The sequence below is a fragment of the Prionailurus viverrinus genome, chromosome C1, assembly GCF_022837055.1.
Source record: "Prionailurus viverrinus isolate Anna chromosome C1, UM_Priviv_1.0, whole genome shotgun sequence".
NCBI lineage: Eukaryota > Metazoa > Chordata > Mammalia > Carnivora > Felidae > Prionailurus > Prionailurus viverrinus.
The window spans coordinates 24,159,317-24,182,640 of record NC_062568.1 but is presented as its reverse complement, the minus strand read 5'-3'; the positions used below and the strand labels follow the sequence as shown (position 1 = coordinate 24,182,640).

General features: G+C 43.5%; 1 long non-coding RNA gene across 2 annotated transcripts; it reads right to left on the bottom strand.

Moving 5' to 3' along the window:
• Positions 1-1,611: 1,611 nt before the first annotated feature.
• LOC125171787 (uncharacterized) lies at positions 1,612-21,779 on the bottom strand. 2 transcript variants are annotated; one of them, XR_007154421.1, is made up of 3 exons: positions 21,717-21,779; positions 12,885-13,036; positions 1,612-1,749 (listed from the first exon to the last, which is right to left on the bottom strand). It is a non-coding gene; the product is annotated as an uncharacterized LOC125171787 (long non-coding RNA). The 2 variants fall into 2 exon arrangements; XR_007154422.1 differs by lacking the exon at positions 1,612-1,749 and adding an exon at positions 9,376-9,501.
• Positions 21,780-23,324: the final 1,545 nt, after the last annotated feature.

Below are 23,324 nucleotides of genomic sequence, written 5' to 3'. Positions count from 1 at the left end.
AATTTTTTTTTTTTGATGTTTATTTATTTCTGAGACAGAGAGAGACAGAGCATGAGTGGGGAAGGGGCAGAGAGAGAGGGAGACACAGAATCCGAAGCAGGCTCCAGGCTCTGAGCTGTCAGCACAGAGCCCCACACAGGGCTCGAAATCACAAATCGCGAGATCATGACCTGAGCCGAAGTCGCTTGCTCAACCGACTGAGCCACCCAGGCACCCCTGTAATTTCTAATTCTAATTGAGCTGCACACTTATGATTTATGTATTTTCTTGTATGGAACAATTCTGAAAGTTAAATCTAAAATATAATAACATTTCCTCATGGATGCAAAGGAGATGCATAACTTCTCTGTTCAGAACTATTTGCTAGCAATCCATGACCTTTAGGGCATAATCTCAAATCTCCAGAAGGGCACAAAAGGCCCATCTCTATTGGCTTGTTTTTCTTCTCCTTAGTGTCCTAAACTGTACATTTCTGCTCTGACTGGAACCCCTGCAATATCCCAAATGGGCGTGCCAACTCATGCCTTGAACCGTTATTACACATGGCGGCTCTGGGAAGCCTCCTCCAGCCGTGTCCCCTCGAGTCTGAGCGAGTCCCCCCACCCCCCATGCCTCTATCACATCAGAGCTCACGTCCTCCTTCACATTGTGATGTGTTCCACTGGCCTCTTTTGTTTACTTGTCTATTCTGGGCTTGGCTCTGAGCTCCCAGAAGGCAGGGAGTGTGCCTTCGTCTTTTTCCAGTGCCTACCACAGTGCCGGGCATACAGATGGCATGGCCCACATAGATGCTGACCGAACAGATGAATGGCTCTACAAAGTCTCATGCTGCTATCTCATATAGAGATATGACTTGGGGCGGCTTCAGAAAGCCAGCTGCAGTACTCTCAGTATTAATACTACAGAAAATGCATAAGAACCTTCTTTGCACAGGATACCTAAATAATGCTGTACATGGGTTGCATGCTCCATGAAGTTTCAGGATGTCTGACACCTCCCCCTGGATGCCCCCTAGAGAGGGCAAACGTGTTGTACAAGCCCTTCCTCTTTCTGTGGCATAGATGAGGGGATTAAACATCTCTCCTGTCACAGGGAGCAGTGTCTTTTTGGTCTCGCTGGAGTCTGGCTTTGATTCTTTTTTAATCACTCACGTGGCGTCCATCCCCCTTCCATGGCTGATGCCTTCTCGGCCTGTAGAAACTAGAGCTTACATGTCATACCCTCAGAGGTGTTTTCTGTCTCTCAGGGCAGCTTGTCCATTCCTTTGTAGCACCCAACACAATCTTTACTCACATATTTATTTCTTTACTGCCTCTTGAGACCTGGGTGTTGACTCCTCAAGCACAGAGACGGTCCTATTCTCTTCACTAGACAGAACACTGTGTGGTAGGTACTTCGCCAGCATCTGGTGAGCATTTGGCAGGATGAGTTTGGGATGAATTACCCTCCTACTCCTAATGGGTGGCCCCAATTTTGAAAGAAGTCACATAATATAATTCTCAGGAGACAAACTGGAAGGTAGGAATTACGATTGCAATTTTACTGAAAAAGAAATAGCTCAAAGACAGATTGACTTGATCAAGATAAGTTAATGAGAGGAATAAAGGCTTGGATCCTGGTTTTCTGATAACAAGTCAGTTTTTACCTATACAATTATCTTTAGAGAAGATCTCAGGAGTCCTGAAATATGGATGGCTGTTCCAAAGTTTACCCACGTGGAAATTCGATTGTCCCTCTGGTCAGTGTGCACTACAGAAGAGAAGGAAAATCAACAGGGAGGTAATGAATTCATGGTAGAAATGATCCAAGTGGCGTATTCAACATGCCATTTATGTTTTCCTTCAAGTCTCTATTGTAACCTAATTGATTATAAAACAGCAAGATCTAAATTGGTAATTCACACCAAAAAATAAACTCCTTTGTATGCCATCTCATCTTCAGGAAGATTTCATGAACCGAATTGATAATTGTCAACATTAAGTTCTTGTCAGTCCAACAAGAGTGAAGGAAACTCAAATGTAAAATTCAGTGCCAGGGCACCTGAGTGGCTCAGTCGGTTAAGCGACCGACTTCGGCTCAGGTCATGATCTCAGAGTTTGTGGGTTCAAGCTCTGTGTCGGGCTCTGTGCTGACAGCTCAGAGCCTGGAGCCTGCTTCAGATTCTGTGTCTTCCTCTCTTTCTGCCCCTCCCCTGTTCATGCTCTGTCTGTCTCTCTCTCTCTCTCTCAAAAATAAATAAACATTAACAAAATAATAATAAAAAAGATTCAGTGCAGTCAAGATTTTATTTTTGGTTGGGAATCAATCAAAATGAGGCTCTGAGATCATTATTCTAGTTTTCAGAGTGCTCTTTCAAAATAAACACTAGAAAATATTTCATTTTCAAAACATAACGCTTCGTACATATTAGCGTAAAGTACCATGAGTCAGAAACTGTAGTTACAATATCTACACATTGACGCAAAAACTACTATAAAAACACATGATGATAATACAAGCTTCTTTGAATTTTGATGAGCAAATGGCATTGATGCACATCTCTGTGAATTAAAAGCTTGGGAAATGTCTACGGACCTTCGCCTTTGATGTTGCATTGTCTGCTATCTATAGAAATAACTTCTTGTCTATTCTCATAATAAATTCAGATGTTTAATACACCTTCCTGAAATGATTTTGGCCACAACCCACAGGGAAGGAGAGTTATTGCTTCTGCCTGTGGTAGGAACTGGGGAGGCCCCTCACTGGGAGAGGCATTTGGGCTGGGTCTTGGAGAATGAAGAAGACCTTGCTGAGTGAGTGAGATTAATGTTACCCTGGTGATGGAGAGCGTGAACAAAGACTCAGAGATGAGCTAGGTCTGCAGAGGATGCTGAGAGTTTGCGGAAGTCCTGTGAGCATAGAGGACAAGGAGCGAAGAGGGGAAAACAAAGATGGGGAAATAAGACTGGGAAGGTAAGTTGAAGCCATGTCAAGAAAAGCCTCGTGACATATTGAATCTTACAGGATTCATCACAAGAGCAGTTGGGAAGTATTGACATTATATGAAATAGTGCTTAAGGAATTAAAGACCAAGGTCAACACCTAAAGATATGAACCGATGTGAACCTCACGAAGAAGCTAACAACTAAGCATCCAGCTCTGTACTCCAAGCATTCTGTAGAGGAAATAAAGAACAGAAGCTGACTGTCTTGCATTAGTAATGTGAAACAGCTATGTCTTCATCTATAATCTACATCTGTAAGGTAAACCACTGTACTGTAACTTAGGAATACACTGAGAGATGGTTAGGAACTCAGGGTCAGGGGTTGGGGCATGGATTCCTTTTAGCCACTCAAGCTTTAAATTTTTTTTTTAATGTTTTATTTATTGTTGAGACAGAGAGAGACAGAGCGTGAGCAGGGGAGGGGCAGAGAGAGAGAGAGAGCAAGACACAGAATCCGAAGCAGTCTCCAGGCTCTGAGCTGTCAACACAGACAGCTGTTTGGGTTTGGGGCTCAAACTCACGAACTGTGAGATCATGACCTGAGCCGAGGTAGGACACTTAACTGACTGAGCCACCCAGGCGCCCCTAGCCACTCAAGCTTTAAAATCTATGGTCTGACAGGACACTTACCTGGGGTTTGATTTCTTTAACTGTAAATGAGGGATTGATTATATCAATGATTTAGGGTAGAGGTTGACACATTTTTTTCTATAAAGGGCTAGAGCATACACGTTTGGAATTTGAGAGTTCTATAAACTCTATCACAACTACCCAACTTTGCCATTGTACTTTAAAAGGAGCTATAGACAATATATAATTAAATGCATGTGGCTGTATTCCAGTAAACTTTACTAATGGACATTGAAATCTGCATTGTGTTTAATTTTACTATGTCACAAGGTATTATTCTTTTTGTGATTTTTTCAACCGTTAAAATAGTGTGAAACCCATCCTTAGTTTGTAGACCATAAAAACTAGGCAGTGGGCTGGGTTTTGGCCCATGGGCCATTGTTGGTCAATCCCTATTTCTTTATGCCTAATTTATTCATAGGACAAATGTAATACTTTTCAACAATAGTATATTTTCATTTTTTTCATTTAATAAATTATTTTTAAATGTAGCCTATCTGATTTGACAAAACTTCTGCCAGTTATAAGGGTACTTGCTTTATGGTTATAGAGGCTTATCAAAGAACCCTCTACAGGACCCAAATAAAATAACTTTCCTGATACTCCCACTATGGTCACAGAATAGGTAAAAGAGAACCTACTTCGCCAATCCTTATATTGTCACTTAGAGGGATAAGAGAGTATTTTTAAAAATACTTTTAAAAAATACTTAAAAAATTTTTTTTTAAATACAGCATTAATATTTTTAAGGCATTGTTTTAAAAAACGAGAAAGGGTTAAACAGGTATGTATACATTGATGTTCAGAGTAGCATTATTCATAATAGCCAAAAGGTGGAAATTACCCAAATGCCCATCAATGGACGAACAGATAAACAAAATGTGATATACACTTTCAGTGGAATATTATTCAGCCTTAAACAGGAATGAAATTCCAACAATGCTACCACATGGATGAACCTTGAAGACGTAACGCGAAGTGAAATAAGCCAGATACAAAAGGACTAATGTTGCATACTTCCTTTTGTATGAACTATCTAGAGTAGTCACGTTCACAGAGACAGAAAATAAAATAGTGGTTGTTGGGGTGCCTGGGTGGCTCAGTCTGTTAGGCATCCGACTTTGGCTCAAGTCATGATCTCACGTTTCGAGAGTTCGAGTCCCGCATCGGGCTCTGTGCTGACAGCTCAGAGGCTGGAGCTTGCTTCGGATTCTGTGTCACCCTCTCTCTGCCCCTCCTCTGCTTGTTCTTTCCCTCCCTCTCTCTCTCTGAAGAATAAATAAACATTAAAAAAAAAAAGCTCACAAAAACAAAGAATAACGGTTGCCAGAGGCCGGACAAAGGGGAAAATGGGAGTTGGTGTTTAATGTGTACAGTGTTTCAGTTTAGGAAGATGAAAAAAGTTCTGGAGATGAAGGGTTGTGACGGCTGTGCAACAATACAAATGTACATAATGCTGCTGACCTGCACACTTAAGAATGGTTAGGTAAATTTTATGTTATGTATATTTTACTACGATGATTTAAAAGGATGAGAGAATGAGAAAATGGCGAATCTAGTACCCCACGAGGCAAAAGGAAAAATCGAGCATAAGCTGCAGGACTAACCCCTAGCAGAGTAGTAACAGGGCTCTTTGAACACAAAGTGACCAAGATAACTTTAATGTCTGGGTTTTTTTTTTTTAGCGTTCTATTTATTACCAACGTCTGTGTTTTGAGTACTCTATTCCAGAGCACATTGCTTCAGAGTATCCTTTCAAATGACATTTTACAAAGGAGGAGACAGAGATTCAGAGCGTTTCATTGTCAAGGAACCAATAGGCAGGAGTGAGAAGCAAATCCGTGGCTGTGCTTCCAAAGCCTCTGCGCTAAGCCACCATAGACCACAGCCTCCTTGAATTCTGAATCCACTCGTGTTAGGCTGTTGAAATCCTCTGCCGCTGAATACGGGATTTTTGCAATTCCGTAGCCATTGCTACCTCCGAAAGAGAGAGGACTCAGTTGCATTCCTTAGAGTCTGGGTCCGTGACATAGGACCTGTGGGCTGTTGGTTATGGAAAGGCCAGAAGGTCATTGCCATGTGCCGGCTGACGGTGCTGTGGGCCAGGTTGATTTGTGCCTCCACTCTGGGTAGAGTGACTAATATAGCCTTTAGCCCACAGATTCCCACCTCAAACGTTTACACGACACCACTAAATAATAAATACATGCATGCCTTATCTCTCCTACTTGATTGTAAGATAAAGGCAGGAGCTGAGCCTGTTTAATATTTATATCCTCCATAAGATCGCCCTGTGCAGTGCTTTGCACCAAGTAGGGACTCAGCAAATATTTGTTGAATGAATGCATAAATGAATGTTAAATAATCTGCCTCCAGATTTTCCTTTTGTTTCAAATTTTCTCCTCCATCTGACACATGCAAGTTTCTTCCGTGTCCCTTTCATGGATATTACAGATGCCCTCAACTATTTTTCATGTTTTTCTGGCCTGCTTTTTCTCATCACTGCTGAAACAGACTGGGGGCCAAAAATAGAACCTCCTTGACAACTTTGCAGAGGACTTACGTCCCCGATTCCTGAGGTGGCAATACTGATTCTGTTAGAGCAGAATGGGAGTTTTATGACTGCCACATTCTTGGTTTTGCCTGACTTTAGAAGGGATACAAGTTTTCCCGGAATGGTGGTTAATACAAACTGTAATCACCCTCGGAAGCTGGGGTTCAGGACAAATAGAGGAATGTCACAACTTGTCTTAAGGATGCTTAAAGATGCTCAAAAAGGAAACAGAATTCTCTCTCTCTCTCTCTCTCTCCTTCTTTCCTCCCTCCTTCCCTCCTTCCCCTCCCACACGTTCTTGTTCTCTGTCTTTGTTTCTTTCTCTGTTTCTTGCAATCTCTGGTTTATGGCAGGGTCAGTGACTCATATTTGTTTTCAAGCCAGTGCATATTATGAAGACACAAGACAAGAATGTGTGTAAACACATACTCTGCCACAATGCCAATTCCTCCGGATTAAACTGGGGAAAACCCACAGCGACAGACACTGCCTCAATCTAGAATTGTCTCTGATCCACGTACACTGGCACAGAGGTTCCCAGTATTGCTCTAGGGGGAATTAGGTAGGAGACCTGGCTTCTTCTCTGAGGGCTTCTTCTCTTCTGCTCTGTCTAGAGCAGCTGAAATACCCACCACTGAAGATGCCCTGAAGGTCAAAAATCCTCCCCACCCCTCCAAGAATCTCCTACAGTGGTCTCTTTGGGTCTTGGTGTCTTTTGCTCTATTTTAGGTTTCTCTTGCTAATCTGCATGTGACTTTGGGAAAGAAAAATCTAATATGTTAGCATCTAATTATGTAAATACTTTCTTTAAGTTAGAAACAATATTTAAAACTGTGGCAGGAAAGGTGTACCACCTCTGTTCTCCTTGGGAGAACTAGGTTTCTCTTCAAGTTAAGGAAATAGAGGAACTATTGTGTGTATAAATATGTATACACATAATTTCTATATCTATACCTATATCTAAACATCTATATCTATCTCTAGCAATATCTAGCCATATTGAAATGCAACAGAATTTTGGAAGCACTCTTAGCATTATGAGCTATAAGAAGATTGGTTAGCAGAATGTAATCTTTGTAGTTCACTTAGTGTCTAACTATATCTTATATTTCTAACCTTAGGCTCAGCCACAATGATGGTCTTCCCTCCTTTTTTCCCTCCATCCTTGGGTTCTGGAGTCTTTAACAGTCTGTGAGGAGGGAGGCTACTGGTAATGCACAGAGGAGGGGGACCTTGGGGACAGGAAGGGAGGGAAGCAGGAATTAACAAGGTCGAGGGAGCACACGTGTGGGAGAGGCTACGGGCAAGTGGGGAAGAGAAAGGTCTTACTCCTGTGAACTCGGGGGTGCCTTAAATAGACGAGGGACATTATCCTCTGGTTCTGCATGAAAAGCTTCTTTTCATGTCGAAGGCAGAGAAGTGACTATACCTTTTAGGGATTCCCAGTCTGTGTTTGCCACCTTTTTGGTGCTCTGCCCATCCTCCCCATCACCAGCTGTCAGCTGGATTCCACCATAAGGAAGACAGTCCTGAAGACAGTCCTAAATGGACCCATTTAACCAGTGGGCAGTAAGCATATCACCCCTCCTGCTATGGTAAAGGGGCACAGGTCTAAGTGAAATGAATAAGTAGTCGTATGTATTATTCATTTCTCCCTCTTTACCCAGCACGATCTTAGATCTCTAGAACACTTTCTGGCCTTACAAAATGCCCTAAAGTAGGGGCGCCTGGGTGGCTCAGTCGGTCGAGCATCCGACTTCGGCTCAGGTCATGATCTCGCGGTTTGTGGGTTCGAGCCCCGCTTTGGGCTCTGTGCTGACAGCTCAGAGACTGGAGCCTGCTTTGGATTCTGTGTGTCCTTCACTGTCTGCCCATCCTCCGCTTGTGTTCTGTCTCTGTCCCTCAAAAATATATCAATAAATAAATGTAAAAAAATTTTTTTTAAAAAACAAAATGCCCTAAAGTACATTTGAAAACCTTGAGGTAGTTATACTTGGCTTTCAAACTATGTCATGCTTTTGTTCAAAGCTTCATCACCTCTCCCGAGCCATTGCGATAAACCCCTTCATGGTCTCCACGTCTTCCAATCTACTTTGTAACTGATGGTGAAGTTGTCTTTCTAATTCACAAATCTACAATTGCCATTTTCCTGCTTTTCATTGTCACCTGTTTTTTAAGGTTTAATTTCCCTTTTCTTCCCCAAATGAAGTATAATATGACATCCCAATATATAAAACACTGAAGCATCTCTGCTCCGTAGGAGTAGGGTTGGGTGTGGGCAGAGTCTCTGCTCATTCAGTCTATGTCCCCACATCTTTGGCCCCCTTGTCCTTGACCAACCCTCGTCCTCCTCCTCTCAGTGGCACACACAGGATCCCTTAGGACCTGTTTTAATCATGAACATCCAAAGCACATGGCACAGCTTCTCCAGCTCCCCTTCTGTGCCGTTTCAACTCTGGGCCTCTCCCTGTGCTCTCCCCCTTTGCACCATCTACCTCCCTCCTTGGAATGTTCTCCTCCTCCTTGCTGCCTGGTGATCTCCTCTCAGCCTTGGAGAAGGGGCTCAGGTGTTACCCCCGCTTAGAACCGTCCCCAACATCCCTGGAGAGAGCCGATCACCCTTTGTGCCCATGGCTATCCCTGACCATTTCCATGATGCCATTTACTACATCGTTTTGCAGTTCTCTCTCTGTAGCCGTATTATTCCTCACTCAGTGATCAGAGAGGCCATGTCTTACTGTGTGTTCTTCCATGTCTGTTCCTGTCTCCTAGCGTCGTGCGTGTCCACAGCAAGTTGAAATGATCATCGCTGGCTAAATAGGGAAAAATAGTGCACTGAGCCCGAGTCAGAATCAAAGAGTATCTTGAGTCCATTGATAGCTTAGCAAACTCGGTGAAAATAAGTGAATGTTGTCTTTATTTGTGAAGTAAATGGACATTGTGGTTTTCTCCTTTCGAGTATGTCATCCAGACAAAATGGACTTCTTAGGGCACATTTTCAGTCACGATGTCCAGAGTCAAATGAAACTGAAGAAAATGGTGCCCCAGCATTCCCAGGATGTGATCTTACTTCCTCAAGGCTTAACCCACACATTACCTTCTCCCTGAGGCCTCTGTTGGCTTATCATTCCTGTGTTTGTCTCTCTATTTAACTCTTCTAATGATGGTTGTTTGTACATAATTCTTTCCTAAATTCCTTACCCTGGACTCAGTCAGTATTTTGAATTGAAATATGTTGGTCCATGGAAGCAAAAGCTGGGTCTCATGGCTCTTTGTACTGTCTCTTCTGTTAATCAACAAAGTACTTGAATCTCCAAGGACTCTTTCTCAAAGCCTTGTCAAAAAAAAAAAAAAAAAAAAAAAAAGGAAAGAAAAGAAAAAAGAAAAAAAATCAGAAAGTAATTATTCAGGGGAAAGAAGGTTTACTGAAACATATGCCTTTTGTTATTTTGAGCATGTGGGTCTTCTTTAGAAGTCATAGAAAGGTAAAGATTACTATCAAGAAGGAAAGAAAGAAAGAAAGAAAGAAATAAAGAAAGAAAAAGAAAGAAAGAAAGAAAGAAAGAAAGAAAGAAAGAAAGAAAGTTACTTAGCAGTGTCCACATTTCAAGGATGTAACAGAATTTAAGGGCAAAATGTATATTTGCTAGGAAAGTGCAATCAGGGGCATCACTAGGTATGCAAAAGAAAGTACACAAGCTAGATGGTTTGTGACAGGAATGCTCACTTTTTATTGGTAGGCAGGGGTTCCTGGGAGCTAGGAGAGGAGAGTTGGAAAATGGGAATCTTGCTAGGGAGAGGGGACCCGGAAATATGGTGGCGGGCCAGCGTGCAAGGCAGGAAAGTGCTGATAGGAAACTTCCCCTTGGCGGATGGATGAGGAACTATAAGAACACTATTCCCTTGTATTCAATTTTGAGTTGTTTATTATTCCATGAGGTGCTGGTCCCTCTTCCTTATACCCAAGCACTCAAAAAAGTCTGTTGTGAACAATGGCTTTTTGTTGGCAGTGTGTTTTGGAAGAAATGAGGAGAAACGTGGCTGCACATAGCATGGAAAGAGGAGGGGACTCACAGGAGAAGGGAAAGTAAGCAAGGATCAAGAAGTCAGAAGAGGCAGGAAGTCTGGGCAGGAGCTAACTAGGGTAGCAATAGACTCCAAGAGAATATCACAGAGTCATGAGGAGTATGCTCTACATCTCCCGGGGCCTGGATTAGTGACTCAAACCATTTCCTCTGGATGTTAAAGGAAAGGATGATTTTTCCCTTGGGCTACAAAAGAAATGCTTAACATAAGGGTGTGTGTGCTCTAGCAGGGCTAATCCACGGCCTCTGTAGGACCTGGGTGTCCCTATTATAGAGCCCTCATGTCCCGTCTGTCACATTACATACGGTCAATATTCTCTTGTAAGAATCTGAAACCATCTTTGTGATTTTGCTTTTGATAATATATATTCTTGATGTAATTATTTGTTTTTATTCAGAGTTTAGTGTTTTAATTTGGACCCAATGAATTTTTAAGATCAGATCTTAGACATTTTCATGGACCTCTGCAAAGCTTCTGAACCTTCAGCCCCTGTGCTCAACATAACTGATGGATAAAATGTTCATACGCGACAGTAAGCTCTTTCTTGCAGAGGGAAAGCCAATTTCCAAAGAGGTATTATCAGCTTCTCTTGATAAATACAAATATTTAACTCACACCCACAAATGCTTAATTTAGACCCTGGTTTTTCAAGCAGAATTTCAGTGGGTTAATGAAAATAGCATAGAAATAATTTTTAGTGTAGGTCTTTATCTATAAGCCTTTTGGTTATCAGTTAGGGTCATGTTTCTAATTAAAAAACCAAACAAGACAATGCACAGAGTAATTAGTAAATTAAAACCTTCAAAGTAAATCTCAAGCCTGATAAGAACTCTAGTTTTTAAAAGTGTTTTTATGTCAAGAGACAATTTAAAGTACAGGTTTTATAGATATTTTCCTTTTACATAGAATTCTCTTAGCTAATCAGATGTTGAGCGGCGTTTCCTTTAATTTCATCTGGCCAAGCTTCCCTCCATCTGTTTTCCCATAATGCTCTCATTCTCTCCTCCAGATGTTTGGCACCGCATCTCAACTCGATGCCTATTTCTTCTTGTTCTCCTTCACCTCACATGAACCTTCCAAGTCATAATTCTTTGGAAATAGACACAAGGAGCTTTATTTCAAATTGCCATCTTTTACTTAAGGAGTCTCATCTCTAAGGTCAGTACAAGTAAAAAAAAATTCTTTCTCGTTGTAGAATTTCTTGGCTGTGTCTATTCTAGAAAGAGAGAGAGAAAGAAAGAAAGAAAGAGAAACCAGAAGCACAAGACTGTTAAGCAATATCCTCATGTCCACATAAGCCAGGCTCAGGAACAGGAATTAAACATCAAGAATTTAACTTTTGATTCTTTTTTAACATTTGATTTACTGAGAACTAAAGCTGTTCTATCAGTCACTTTACAGCTTCAACTTTGATCAATGCCTCTATTCAATAGGGGGTCAAATACCTGAAGGGAAATAAAAGAACTCTCTGGAACATATGGCAGGAAAGGATCATTTGTGTGTGCTTGCAGAGAAGACAAATGACTCACATTCCGCTCTCTCACTGTGTCAGTGTTCTGTGCTGCTCAGCCGATCCTAGACAACCGCGTGCTCTAGCTAATCTACTGTGTTTCAAAGCAAACGAAATGGAAATAAAGGTTGAAATATCTGGAAAGTAAATCATGATTTTAAAAAAGATCTAGTGGCATGAAAAATTTTCTCTGACAAAGTGTACAGCCTGTTAGGAAAATTCCTTTCTGAGACCACCTGCTGATAGTCTATTTTATAACTAGAGAGAATACTGCCTTATGTCCAAAACTTAGATAGAACTAAAGCATTTGATGGGAAAGAAAAAAAAAATACCATAAACCTCATTAAGAACTTAGGTAGTTTTCATGGTGCAAACGAATCTACGAAATAGAAAAGTTCTCCTTCCTGTCACTTGAAATAGAGTTTCGCCTTCCTCGTGTCTCATGTTTGCCCTTTATTCTTCCGCCCTTACTGCCAACATCTGGGTAAAGTCAGTATAGGCTCGTGCTGCGCTTGGGCGATGGCCTTGAGTACATGTCTCCCCGCTTTCAGGCTCTCAGGATCCCGTCCATCTATCTACTAGAACTCCTGCCGAGGAGAACTCTCGGCATTTGTTTAGAAGAAATAGCTCACAGGGTGGGGGGGCGGGGAGGGGGTGCTGCAGACAAGCACCAAGGACCCACTCAAGGGTGTGGGTGGAACTTCCCCGAAACAGATGAATACGAGCAGCATCTTGCCTGTGTCACAAGGAAGAGGAGTAGAAAGTCAAAAAGCAGGGACTGGGAAATAGAAGGAATGGGCCCGGGGTCATAGATACCTCTCTTCTTGATGTGTCTTGCTTCATGACCCCCATTCACTTTTAGAAAGCCGCCAAGCTTATGAAATATTTGGAAGTAGTGGCCTTGGGGAGACCCTATGGAGCTGGGCATCATGTGTACACAAATGTGCAGGGCACAGGAGCACAGAGCCATCGGGAAGAGAGAGGAAATGAGCATAAGAAAGCATGGGAAACGTAGGAGGGCTTTGAACCGTCACAAGGGTGGCATCAGACTCCTGTCATCGCTCTCCTGACACAGGCGAACTGGCTGAGATTTAGGTCAGGCTGCGAATGATTCACATTACCTGTGGGGTTGACTTTGAACTCGTCGGTCTGACTTTCCAGCCCTGTGTGATCTTGCTTTCTCTGACTACATTCCAGCCTCTTTTCCTCTTTCGGGGTGGTCGCACTGAGCTGATCATTTTTCCATGAATGTGAATGTTACTGCTGGAGTGATCTGGGGAAACTGAGTTAGGATTTCAGAATTTGAGTCTATTTATCTGGAAATTATCTGTGAATAAACTCGTGGGGTTGTCGCAAGAATTAAAGGTGATAACGTGTGTAGAAAAGAATCTGTCACCTGCTTCTCATACCGTTAGACACCCAGTGAGTCTCGTCTCCCACCCACTCTGTCCCCACTGTACCTTAGGAATTTTTGTTCCTATTGCTCCTTTTATGTGACTTTCTCTCCCCGCCACGTTCAAAACGCTATCTTACTTGATCACATATGGCCTAGCATTGTAGTGATTAATGTCTCCCTCATTTCCTCATATGGATTGTAAACATACCAAGAACAGTCATCTTTATATCCCTTATCGCATCTAAAGAGTTTGCCAACAGGATATGCTCCATAAATATCTACTGAATACATTCTGTATTATTATTTACCAAAATGGTCCCCATGATTTTCAATCACAAAATTTAAATTTATTCTGTTAAGAGCTCAAAAATAAGGCGGCAGAAGTCCCCTACTAAATATTTCTCACTCAGTTTTCAAGGACCACATTTTTTTTTTAAATATTTTTTTCAACGTTTATTTATTTTTGGGACAGAGAGAGACAGAGCATGAACGGGGGAGGGGCAGAGAGAGAGGGAGACACAGAATCGGAAACAGGCTCCAGGCTCTGAGCCATCAGACCAGAGCCCGACGCGGGGCTCGAACTCCCGGACCGCGAGATCGTGACCTGGCTGAAGTCAGACGCTTAACCGACTGCGCCACCCAGGCGCCCCAAGGACCACATTTTAAATACCGAGCCACATTCCCTCAAAGACGTCTATCACTGCCTAGGTCATAACCAGTACAATGTTTTGACATAAATCAAGTCCATAGTATGAAACTGAATAGACCTTATTTCAAGCTTCACACTAATGAAGGAAGGAACATAAAATCATTTGGAAAAGAGCTACCGCACGTTGGGCACGCGCTAATTTAAAAAAATGGAATGTTTCTTTTCACCATCCCTAAGTTATTGGGATGGCAGGTGTTCCTGTTTTATGTTGTTGCTTATGTTTTCAATTGAGGAGTAAATTTTGCCTGTAGGCAGTTAGTTAATCATCTGGGCCTTTTGGAAAACTTAATTGAGAGGTCATTATTTGCCTTGCTTCCTTCTTCCTCCACATCTCCACAGCATATCGGCAACAGCAGTGACGCACTACTCTGCTGGTAATTCATATGGTATATTCAGAACCACAGATCATGGCTGTTACACCTGCCAGATGTCCCTAGTCCCTTGCTGCAATTAAGTTCCAGCATAGCCCAATTTGAAAGAGATGGAGAAACCCCAGTTCTAATTAAGAATATTCATGAGTTTGCACCTCGGAAAGCCAGAAATCACATACTGTGCCAGAGTGGACCAGATCCTTTCCTTTGAGAAGAGGGTTTTAAATAAGTCACCAGGTAGGCACTTATGGGACGTTCGGAAGTGAAACAGGAGGCATGAGATTGAATGAACTGGCTGACCTCTTGGCCAGACCAGTCTTAATAAGAATTTAAAAGGCTGTATCAGATCTCCTAACACTGGCCGTGCATTATCATCTGAGAAGCTTATAAGAGAAAAATCACCCGTGCCTGGGCCCACCCGCAAGGCTAGTCTAGATCAAGAAAAAGAAGCAGTATTGTTGTTGGCATGCTCATCTCCAAGCAGAAGTCGCCGCCGGACAGTTGCTATGGTAACCACGAGCTTGTTCTTCTAAGACGTTAAAAATGAGAACGCAAAGCGTGTTCAGCTGGACTGGAAACAGGTGCGATGTATATAGCACGTTTGAAGTGGAGTCAACCAATCACATGAGGCGATGCAGAGGTTCTCGGCCGCACCTGCGATCGGTTATCAGCAGTCCCTAATGGCATCTTCAGAAGCAAGACAAGGAGTGACCTTCAACGCGATGCTCTCCCGGAGTGGCAGAGATCACACTTTATGAACCGCTTGGTGTTCTGTCCGTTGTGATCCTGGAGTCGGAACCCTTGAAAATATGTGGGATACATGACTGCAGCTTACGAGACCAGAGGTTCGGTTTCTGTCATTAACTAACTGTGAGACGGGCAAATCACCGGGCCTTTCTTGGTGACAATTTCCTTATCTAATAAAGGAAAGAGGTAGGTTTCAAGAGGTAGGTTTCGGGGTTAGAAGAGGCCTTACAGGCGATGTGTTTCATCCTACAGTGGACATCTGTTGTTTAGGGGCCTCCAAACTCCATTTCCCCTTTATTCTGTAGCCGATTCTTGGCTTTCCTTTGGAAATCAGTCTTCCCTCACTCTCGGACCTGGTACTGACTCTACCTGTGGCTCCATTTTACCCAGGCCCGACCAGTTTGAAACACTGTATTCCCCATTCACAAGGTGAGTGGTTTAAGGATGTGCCTGAAGTCAATTAAATCCAATGAAACTCAATTCTGGGACTTTTCCTGGGATTACGGTGAAGGAGAAACTCTTTTTTTTTTTTTTTTTGCTGGGCTTTACGTGTTTAGGAAAAAAGCGGAAGATGTGAGGAGCAATTTTGTCATCACAGAGGGAGAATGTGCATGAGGATGAAGCCAGCACAATAAAAATTAGAGCTCAATAGAGCTAATAAAGTACAGGTACAGTGTCCTGGTGACAACATAATTCAAAGCTCCTAGATGCAGCTATGCCTGAAGTTGGTGTACCTTTTTCAGTGACCGAAACCGATGAAGTTCCCCCTTTGAAAAAATGAAACCAGTTTGAATTGAATTTCTCTTACTTAGGTCCAAAAGAGTTCTGGGTATACAAACCCCTCGTTTTAGAGGCTTAGGGAGCCGACACCGGTGGTGGTGACCTATCCAGAGGTAGGACAGACCTAGAAAAAGTCAGAGGCAGGACTAGCACCAATTTCTGAGCTTCTCAATTCAAAGACTTTAAAAATACGTCGAAACCTGGAATTTTTTACGGCATGATAAAGATAGCTTTGAAATTTACATTCAACTGACTCTTCCCTCTTTTCTAGTAACATCAGTCTTCTCATAATTCTTGATAGATTTATCTTCTTGGGGCCTTTTGCTGTTTCTGGGTTCACTTAGTTTGTACCCAGTGTACCTACCTACCAAGTCAATGAGAAAGAAATGGAACAACAATTCACCACACAAATCAGTATTTTGATAGCACATAGGTCACATAAACAATAGGTTGTCTGTGTTTCCTCTTTTTCAAGTTTAGTTTTCAATACATCATGGCACCAAGACCTCACTTTCCTATCAGAGGCAGAAGAGACGGATATCTTAAAAAGGAAGAATGTGAAATTCGAGCTTCATATTTCGCTGAAAATTGAGCTCTACCAACTGTCTTTTTCATTCTGCAGCCAGTGAATTAAGACCAAATAATTAAATGTTTTGCTAAATCTGTCGATCCAGCTTCAGGGCTTTGTTCTCCACAAACTGGGCACCCTCAAGACCCACTGCTCAAGACCCACTCCTCAAGACCCGCTCTATTATAGCACTTACGTTGAATGTTTCCACGTCTGTCTCCCCCGTTGCAACTCAAACCCCTATATGTCAGGAACCTTGGTTTAAATGGACACTCAATCATTATGCACTCTATGGAGTAAAAGTTGGAACACATGGCTGTTTTGAATTTATTACTTAGAGCGTTGATTCACTGTGCTTCCTTTTACTATTTCCAAGGCCTGGTAGCAAGCTCATTTGTCCGTTATTAGTCTGTGTGAGAAGAGTTCCTCATATATTGAAACTAATTTCAGGTTTTGAAAGTTTCCACATGGACCATTTTTAATCAAGCAGAACCTTGTGGGATTTTAGACCCTGAAGTGTCATATCTAATTGTTATATTTTCATGTTCATGTCTTCAATAATCATCTAGAAGTGATATTATGGGCTGGCACTCAGAGGCTGTGTGAACCGTGAGAATCTACATTCCAAAATCTTCTCAGATCTTACTTGCTATCCTTCCCATTTGTCTCACATCATCTGGGGGATAGAAAGTGTGAACCTTGTTAGTTTTATATACCTTGAAGTATTGAAACCAACCAGAGAGAGACTAGAATAAGGAACATTACGGAATATCATGTTCTTATGTCTATATGTAAATTTGTAAAGTTCCACCCCATTCAGAATAGAGAGGCTGGGGACACTTTTAATCTAGGGAAGGAATGATATTAAGTTTATCAGTGTGGGATGCCTGAGGGGCTCCGTCGGTTGAGCATCCGTCTTCGGCTCAGGTCCTGATCTCACAGTTTGTGGGTTCGAGCCCCACATGGGGCTTTGCGCTGACAGCACAGAACTTCAGATCCTCTGTCTCCCTCTCTGCCCCTCACCCACTTGCGTGTACTCACTCTCAAAAATAAATAAACATTAAAAGATTTTTTTCAGTGCATAACGCCTTGTCTTTTAGATTAGGGAAAATAGGGAAGAAAGCACAGCATCGTTCATTTGGAAAAAGAAGAGAGTGCATCCAATCCAAATGATTTTTATTGGAAATTTCCATGTTCTTTTTCCACTCAAAGTGAAATATTAGTTAAAAATTTGCATATTACTGTAAAAGAAGGGAGAGTCCAGCTCTACGTATGATACCTCACTAATTCCTCAAAACATCCCTAATAAAGTAAATATGATTGTCCACATTTTATAAATGAAAGGCTGGCTTTAGAGAGGATAAGTAAACCGTCCACAGTCATCCAGACAGTAAGCAGCTGAACTGAATTGGAAGTCAAGTGTGCTCGATTCACAGTTTCCGTCTTGACAGCTCTGTTACATGGCTTTGCAAAACGTGGTTTCAACAACTTGGTAGTTTCTCTATTATGTGTCAGCTGCCACGCTATATGTTTTACACTCATTATCTCCGTTAATGCTCACAATGATTCTGCGACTGGGATATTATTATCTGCACGTTAGCGATCGGGAAACTAGCTTAGCTAACTTGCCCAAGGTCACGGAACTTATATGGTAGAGTCGTGCTGTAGACACCCTTCATTCCTTCAGCTCACACTTATTAAACAAGGCTTCTGTGCTGGGCATCACAGGACCAGAGCTGGGCCGGGGCGAGAAGGAAACAGAACTTCTTTTCTCAGCCACTTTAAATATTAGCAGACTATTTTGAAGTGAAGGGAGTGATTCGTGCAAAAACTAAAGAACAGACGTTACCACAGCATTGGTGTGTCTGAGATTGGACTTTAGATTCTCGAAGGAGTTCATACACTCCAGTGCCTCCCTGGAGCCCTCTGAGAATTACTGAACTCAGTTTAATCCACTTGCTTTGGAATCTAGGAAGGGCCCCTGCTTTTACCCTGGGGCTTTACAAAAATCACTGGCTTCCGAGGGGAGGGAGTGGAGGGATGGGCGAATGGGTTGAAGGGGGGCGGGAGGTACAGGCTTCTGCTTACGAAATGAGTAATTCACGAGGACGAAAGGTACAGCATAGGGAATATAGTCAATGGTACTACAATAGTGTTGTATGGTGACAGACGGCAGCTACCCTTGTAGGGAACACAGCGTAAAGTATAAACTTGTGGAATCACTATGTCACATACCTGAAATTAATGGAACATTGTGTGTCAGCTATACTTCAATTAAAAAAATGCCTGCCCTCCTTTCCAGTCTCCTTCAGCCCCACACCCACTAAGTCTCTCCTACAGGGAAGAGACTTGACCTGCTGATGCCCAGACACCCACCTACCCCCTCTCTCACTCTGTTTGTCACCTTTATTCCACTGCCCGACACCTCCAATGAGGACTTTGTCCCATCTGCTTCCACGTCCACATGCCCTCTTCTTCCTTAAGTACCTGCAGTCTACCATCATCCTCACCCCAGACTCTGTTAAGTTCAAGGTCACCAATGACCCCTACTTACTAGGCTGATTGTCTTTTCATAGTTACCTCCACCGACTTCTGATGACGGAATCAAGTCCGGGTCCCTTAGATCAGACTTCCTTTGTCCTCTTGCAATCTGGCTCGCACCAAAATTCTGTTTGCCTCCCTTGGGACTCTCTGATGCAAACAGCTCTGCTTCAGCAAAACTGGTCTACCCCGTGTTTCCTGAAGGCATTCTGCACATTTTTGTGCTAGGCAAACATAGCAATTTTCTTATTAGACAGATGAGGTATGGCTTAGAATACCAGTGAAATGAAGACCGAGCGTGCAGAGAAAAATGAAGCTTCTATTAAGCTATCTGGAATTTTTCTACTAGGAAATCTAGAAGGAAACTCTGTTCATTTCGGCACTTATGGCTGAGCTGCACGTTAGAGTTCAGGTGTGCATGTGTTTCAATTCTGAGTTAGAGGGTGCACTTGTCAGTGCTCAGTACAAGCGTCCCTCACCCACCTGCGCAAAGAGTCTGCAATTTGTCACTTCCCTTTTACAAAAACCTACGTTAGTACAGTTAAGGCTGTTTTTGTAAAAGCAAAAATCCTTTTGGCTTTCTTTCAACCACGTGGCCTAACAGGAACTTTCAGGAAGCAGAGGATACTTTTCAGTTTACACCATTTTGGCGGATGAAAGTTTTCACGGGGATGTTCTGCTTTCGGATAGCAGCGGGGAATCCCCGGTTTGAATTCCCTGAATGCCACTAATTACGTGTAGGACTCTGGGAAAGTTTTCTAAGATACTGAGGCTCAATTAGCTCAGATACAAAATGGAGGGGATTACAGTCCCTGCTTGACAGGGACTCCATTCGTTTGCAGAATGAAAAGAGAGAATGCAGGTAAAATGCTTAGCGTAGAGAAGGTGTTTAGTAAGTGCTGGCTTTTCTAGTTGCTGCTGCTTGTGTGCGTGCCTCGCCATCACACCAAATGTATTAGGTTCCTAGGGCTGCCGTAACAAATCACCATGAACTTGGTGGCTTCAGACAGCAGAAATGTATTATCTCCCAGTTCTGGAGACCGGAAGTCTGAAGTCAAATGTTAAGCAGGGCTGCATTCCCACTGGCGGCTCTAGGGGAGACTCTATCCCGTGCCTCTTCCAGCTTCTGATGCCTGCTGGATTGTCTGGGTGTTCGTTGGCTTGCGGCCACATCACTTGAATCTCTGCCCCTGTCTTCAGAGTGTCTTCTCGTCTGTCTGGGTGGGTCCGCTCTCTGTCTCTTTCTTTCTTTTTTTTTTTTTTTTTTTTTTTTTTCAACGTTTATTTATTTTTGGGACAGAGAGAGACAGAGCATGAACGGGGGGAGGGGCAGAGAGAGAGGGAGACACAGAATCGGAAACAGGCTCCAGGCTCTGAGCCATCAGCCCAGAGCCTGACGCGGGGCTCGAACTCCCGGACCGCGAGATCGTGACCTGGCTGAAGTCGGACGCTCAACCGACTGCGCCACCCAGGCGCCCCTGTCTCTTTCTTATAAGGACACTTTTGATGGCATTCAGGGTCCAGCCAGAGGATCCAGGATAATCTGCTCGTGACTAGATCCTTACTTTAATCACATCTGCAAAGGCCCTGTTTCAAACTAAGGTGATATTCACACGTTCTAAGGGGCAGGATTCGAACATATCTTTGGGAGCCGTCATCAGCCTCTCACACCAAATTAGAGGCTTTTTTGGAAGAAGCGACACATTTCCCTCCTCTTTGTACCTCCTACAACATCTAGAACTGTGAATAGAGGATGATGGGTTCATGGGTGTCCACAAGGTATTAGCAAGTAGACCCATGTGTAGATTTTTTCAATTACCAAAGAAGGGCATGCTTGGGCCAATGATGAGTGTGTGCCTAAGGTCTGATTTTAAAAAAAAAAAAAAATCAAAACCCAGAAGCCTAATGCTAAATATTTTATAACTAGTCAGTGGTTTGGTACGAGTATTAATGAAATTATTAGGCAACGTTAACGTTCCAATGAACAAATTGTTAGTGCGTACTAAGCTATGACCCATGCGGTCCAGCCCTATCCCGAGTGGTTTCACAGTCAAAGAAGCATAGCCCACTAAAGGATTTCAGTGTCCACCCACACTTCTCTCAGACATGCAAAGGTACACGCACAGGTGTATAAAAGCTCCTTCAAAATCCCCTACTCTCTCCCCGTGTCTAGTCTACTCTGAAACTTTGTGAAACAGTCGAGTGTCTCATTCTCTTGATCCCAAAGAACACTACCACTCATGGTATCCTTCTGGGTTGCCCCTTTCCACGGTAAACATACCCCCATCCTCTGCTTACCTTACGTCTCTCGCCCAGGGAGGCTGGGGGGCATGGACACTCTATAAGGGGCATAGGTGGAGGGGGGCACCTTGGAGGGTTTAGGATTGATGGCCACTGTCTGGCTGAGCCAGCTGGCTTTTGCTCCATGCCTCCTTACAGTGTTCACTAATCACAGAAATGTATTAGCTCTCCCCTGGTGATATATACAATATCTAGAAATCAGATGTTTGGCAAATAGCCCACTCGGGTCCAGTCAAAATAAGACGAATAATTCCTCAACTAGTGTGAGATTAAAAAAGACAGAGTCTGTTGGTGTGTGCCAACCCATTTGCTTTCTTAGAACCTTAGAAATCACAAAACATGCACCACAGTAGGCCCTGCACTTTTTATTGCCAGGGAGAAGATTCAAAATAAAGGCCGACCACTGAATGGATTGCTCAGTCAAGGGAGAGCCATGGCACATTAAATTCAATAAACCACTCAAGCTTCTGATCGAATATATTATGGGAACACTATAGGCTACAGTGGAAAAGATTCGTCCAGGAAGAAACAATATACTACCGCATTGGCTTTCTTGCAGGCAGTCTCAGCTTCAGGCACAAGACGATGCTACCTGATAGTTGCCATGGTAACCGCGCAAGTGTTCGGCTGGAGCGTTTTCAGATGGAAAAATAGAACATCATACATGAGTCTGCTGTTTAAAGAGAAAAGGGATGGGCAGCGGCTTGAAAAACGGGCCTCTGCCAGGATACATTCTGCAATGTCAGGCTCCTGAGTCTCCTGGTTTTTGTGAAGCCAGTTAGGGTTGCCATGCACACCTGCTGGCGGGGGTCCAAGACTGGTGGTGTCCTGGGTCGCTGCAGTAGGGACAAGGCAGGGTAAGAGCTGTATCTGTAATGCCGTGGAGGCAGGCCGGAGGGGACTCCGTCTGGTGGAGACGTGGGCCTGCCATCTTCCCCAAACTAGCTCTCTAACGTCTTGCTGAATCCGCCAGGTCCTATATTCACGGTGGATTCTATATCCACTTCACTTAAGGCACTCTGCCCGGGCTCTGCCTTTACGCCCCACACACCAGTTCTTTGCAACTGAAAGATCGAGAAGTGCATTCAGTGTTCATTCAAATGGCCCTTTCGGTCTATCTGAACGCCGCCCTGCAAAATGAGGTTCATGCCTCACCTCTGTCTGCAGCTGCTTCCCGCCCGCAAGCAGTACTCCCTCCCTCGTGCCCTTGCACTTTACCACCTGCGCCCCTCATTTGCAGTGTGGCCCTTTTGTTTCCTAGGAGCTGACTGCTTCCCGAGCAGAACTCCCGGATGGGCCAGCTAACCTTTTGTTGGACCTACATAATGTTTGAAAAGTAAACCAACGGTGTGATTTCACATCCCGTCCCAGATAGATGCTGCCAGCTCCAAGCCCATGTTTTTGCTCTGACTAGAGCTGAGAAGTGACTGCCCTCTTTAAGATCACGCTCCCTCGTGGCCCCTGGGTGGCTCACGCGGTTAAGCGCTGACTTCGGCTCAGGTAATGATCTCAAGGCTCGTGAGTTCGAGCCCCACGTGGGGCTCTGTGCTGACAGCTCAGAGCCTGGAGGCTGCTTTGGATTCTGTCTCCCTCTCTCACTCTGCCCCTCCCCCGCTCATGTTCTGTACCCCCCCCCCCCTCAGGAATAAACATTAAAAAAATTAAAAAGAAAAAAACAAGATCATGCTCCCTCACCCTTGGTGGTGGCTGTGTTACCACAATACTGACCTGCCCGGCTCCTGTAACATCTGCAAGGACTGAAGGAACTCCTGTTCCCGAGGACGGGGACAGCACACCCTGTTCCTCCCTCTAAGTTCGTCATGTGTTGTTTTTTTTTCCCCCAGACCCCAGTGCCTTCACTTGGTAGGTACACAATATTGATTCTAGGGAACCATTCTTTTTTTTTTCAACGTTTTTTTTTATTTTTTTATTTTTTTGTTTTTGGGACAGAGAGAGACAGAGCATGAACGGGGGAGGGGCAGAGAGAGAGGGAGACACAGAATCGGAAACAGGCTCCAGGCTCCGAGCCATCAGCCCAGAGCCTGACTCGGGGATCGAACTCACGGACCGCGAGATCGTGACCTGGCTGAAGTCGGACGCTTAACCGACTGCGCCACCCAGGCGCCCCTCTAGGGAACCATTCTTATA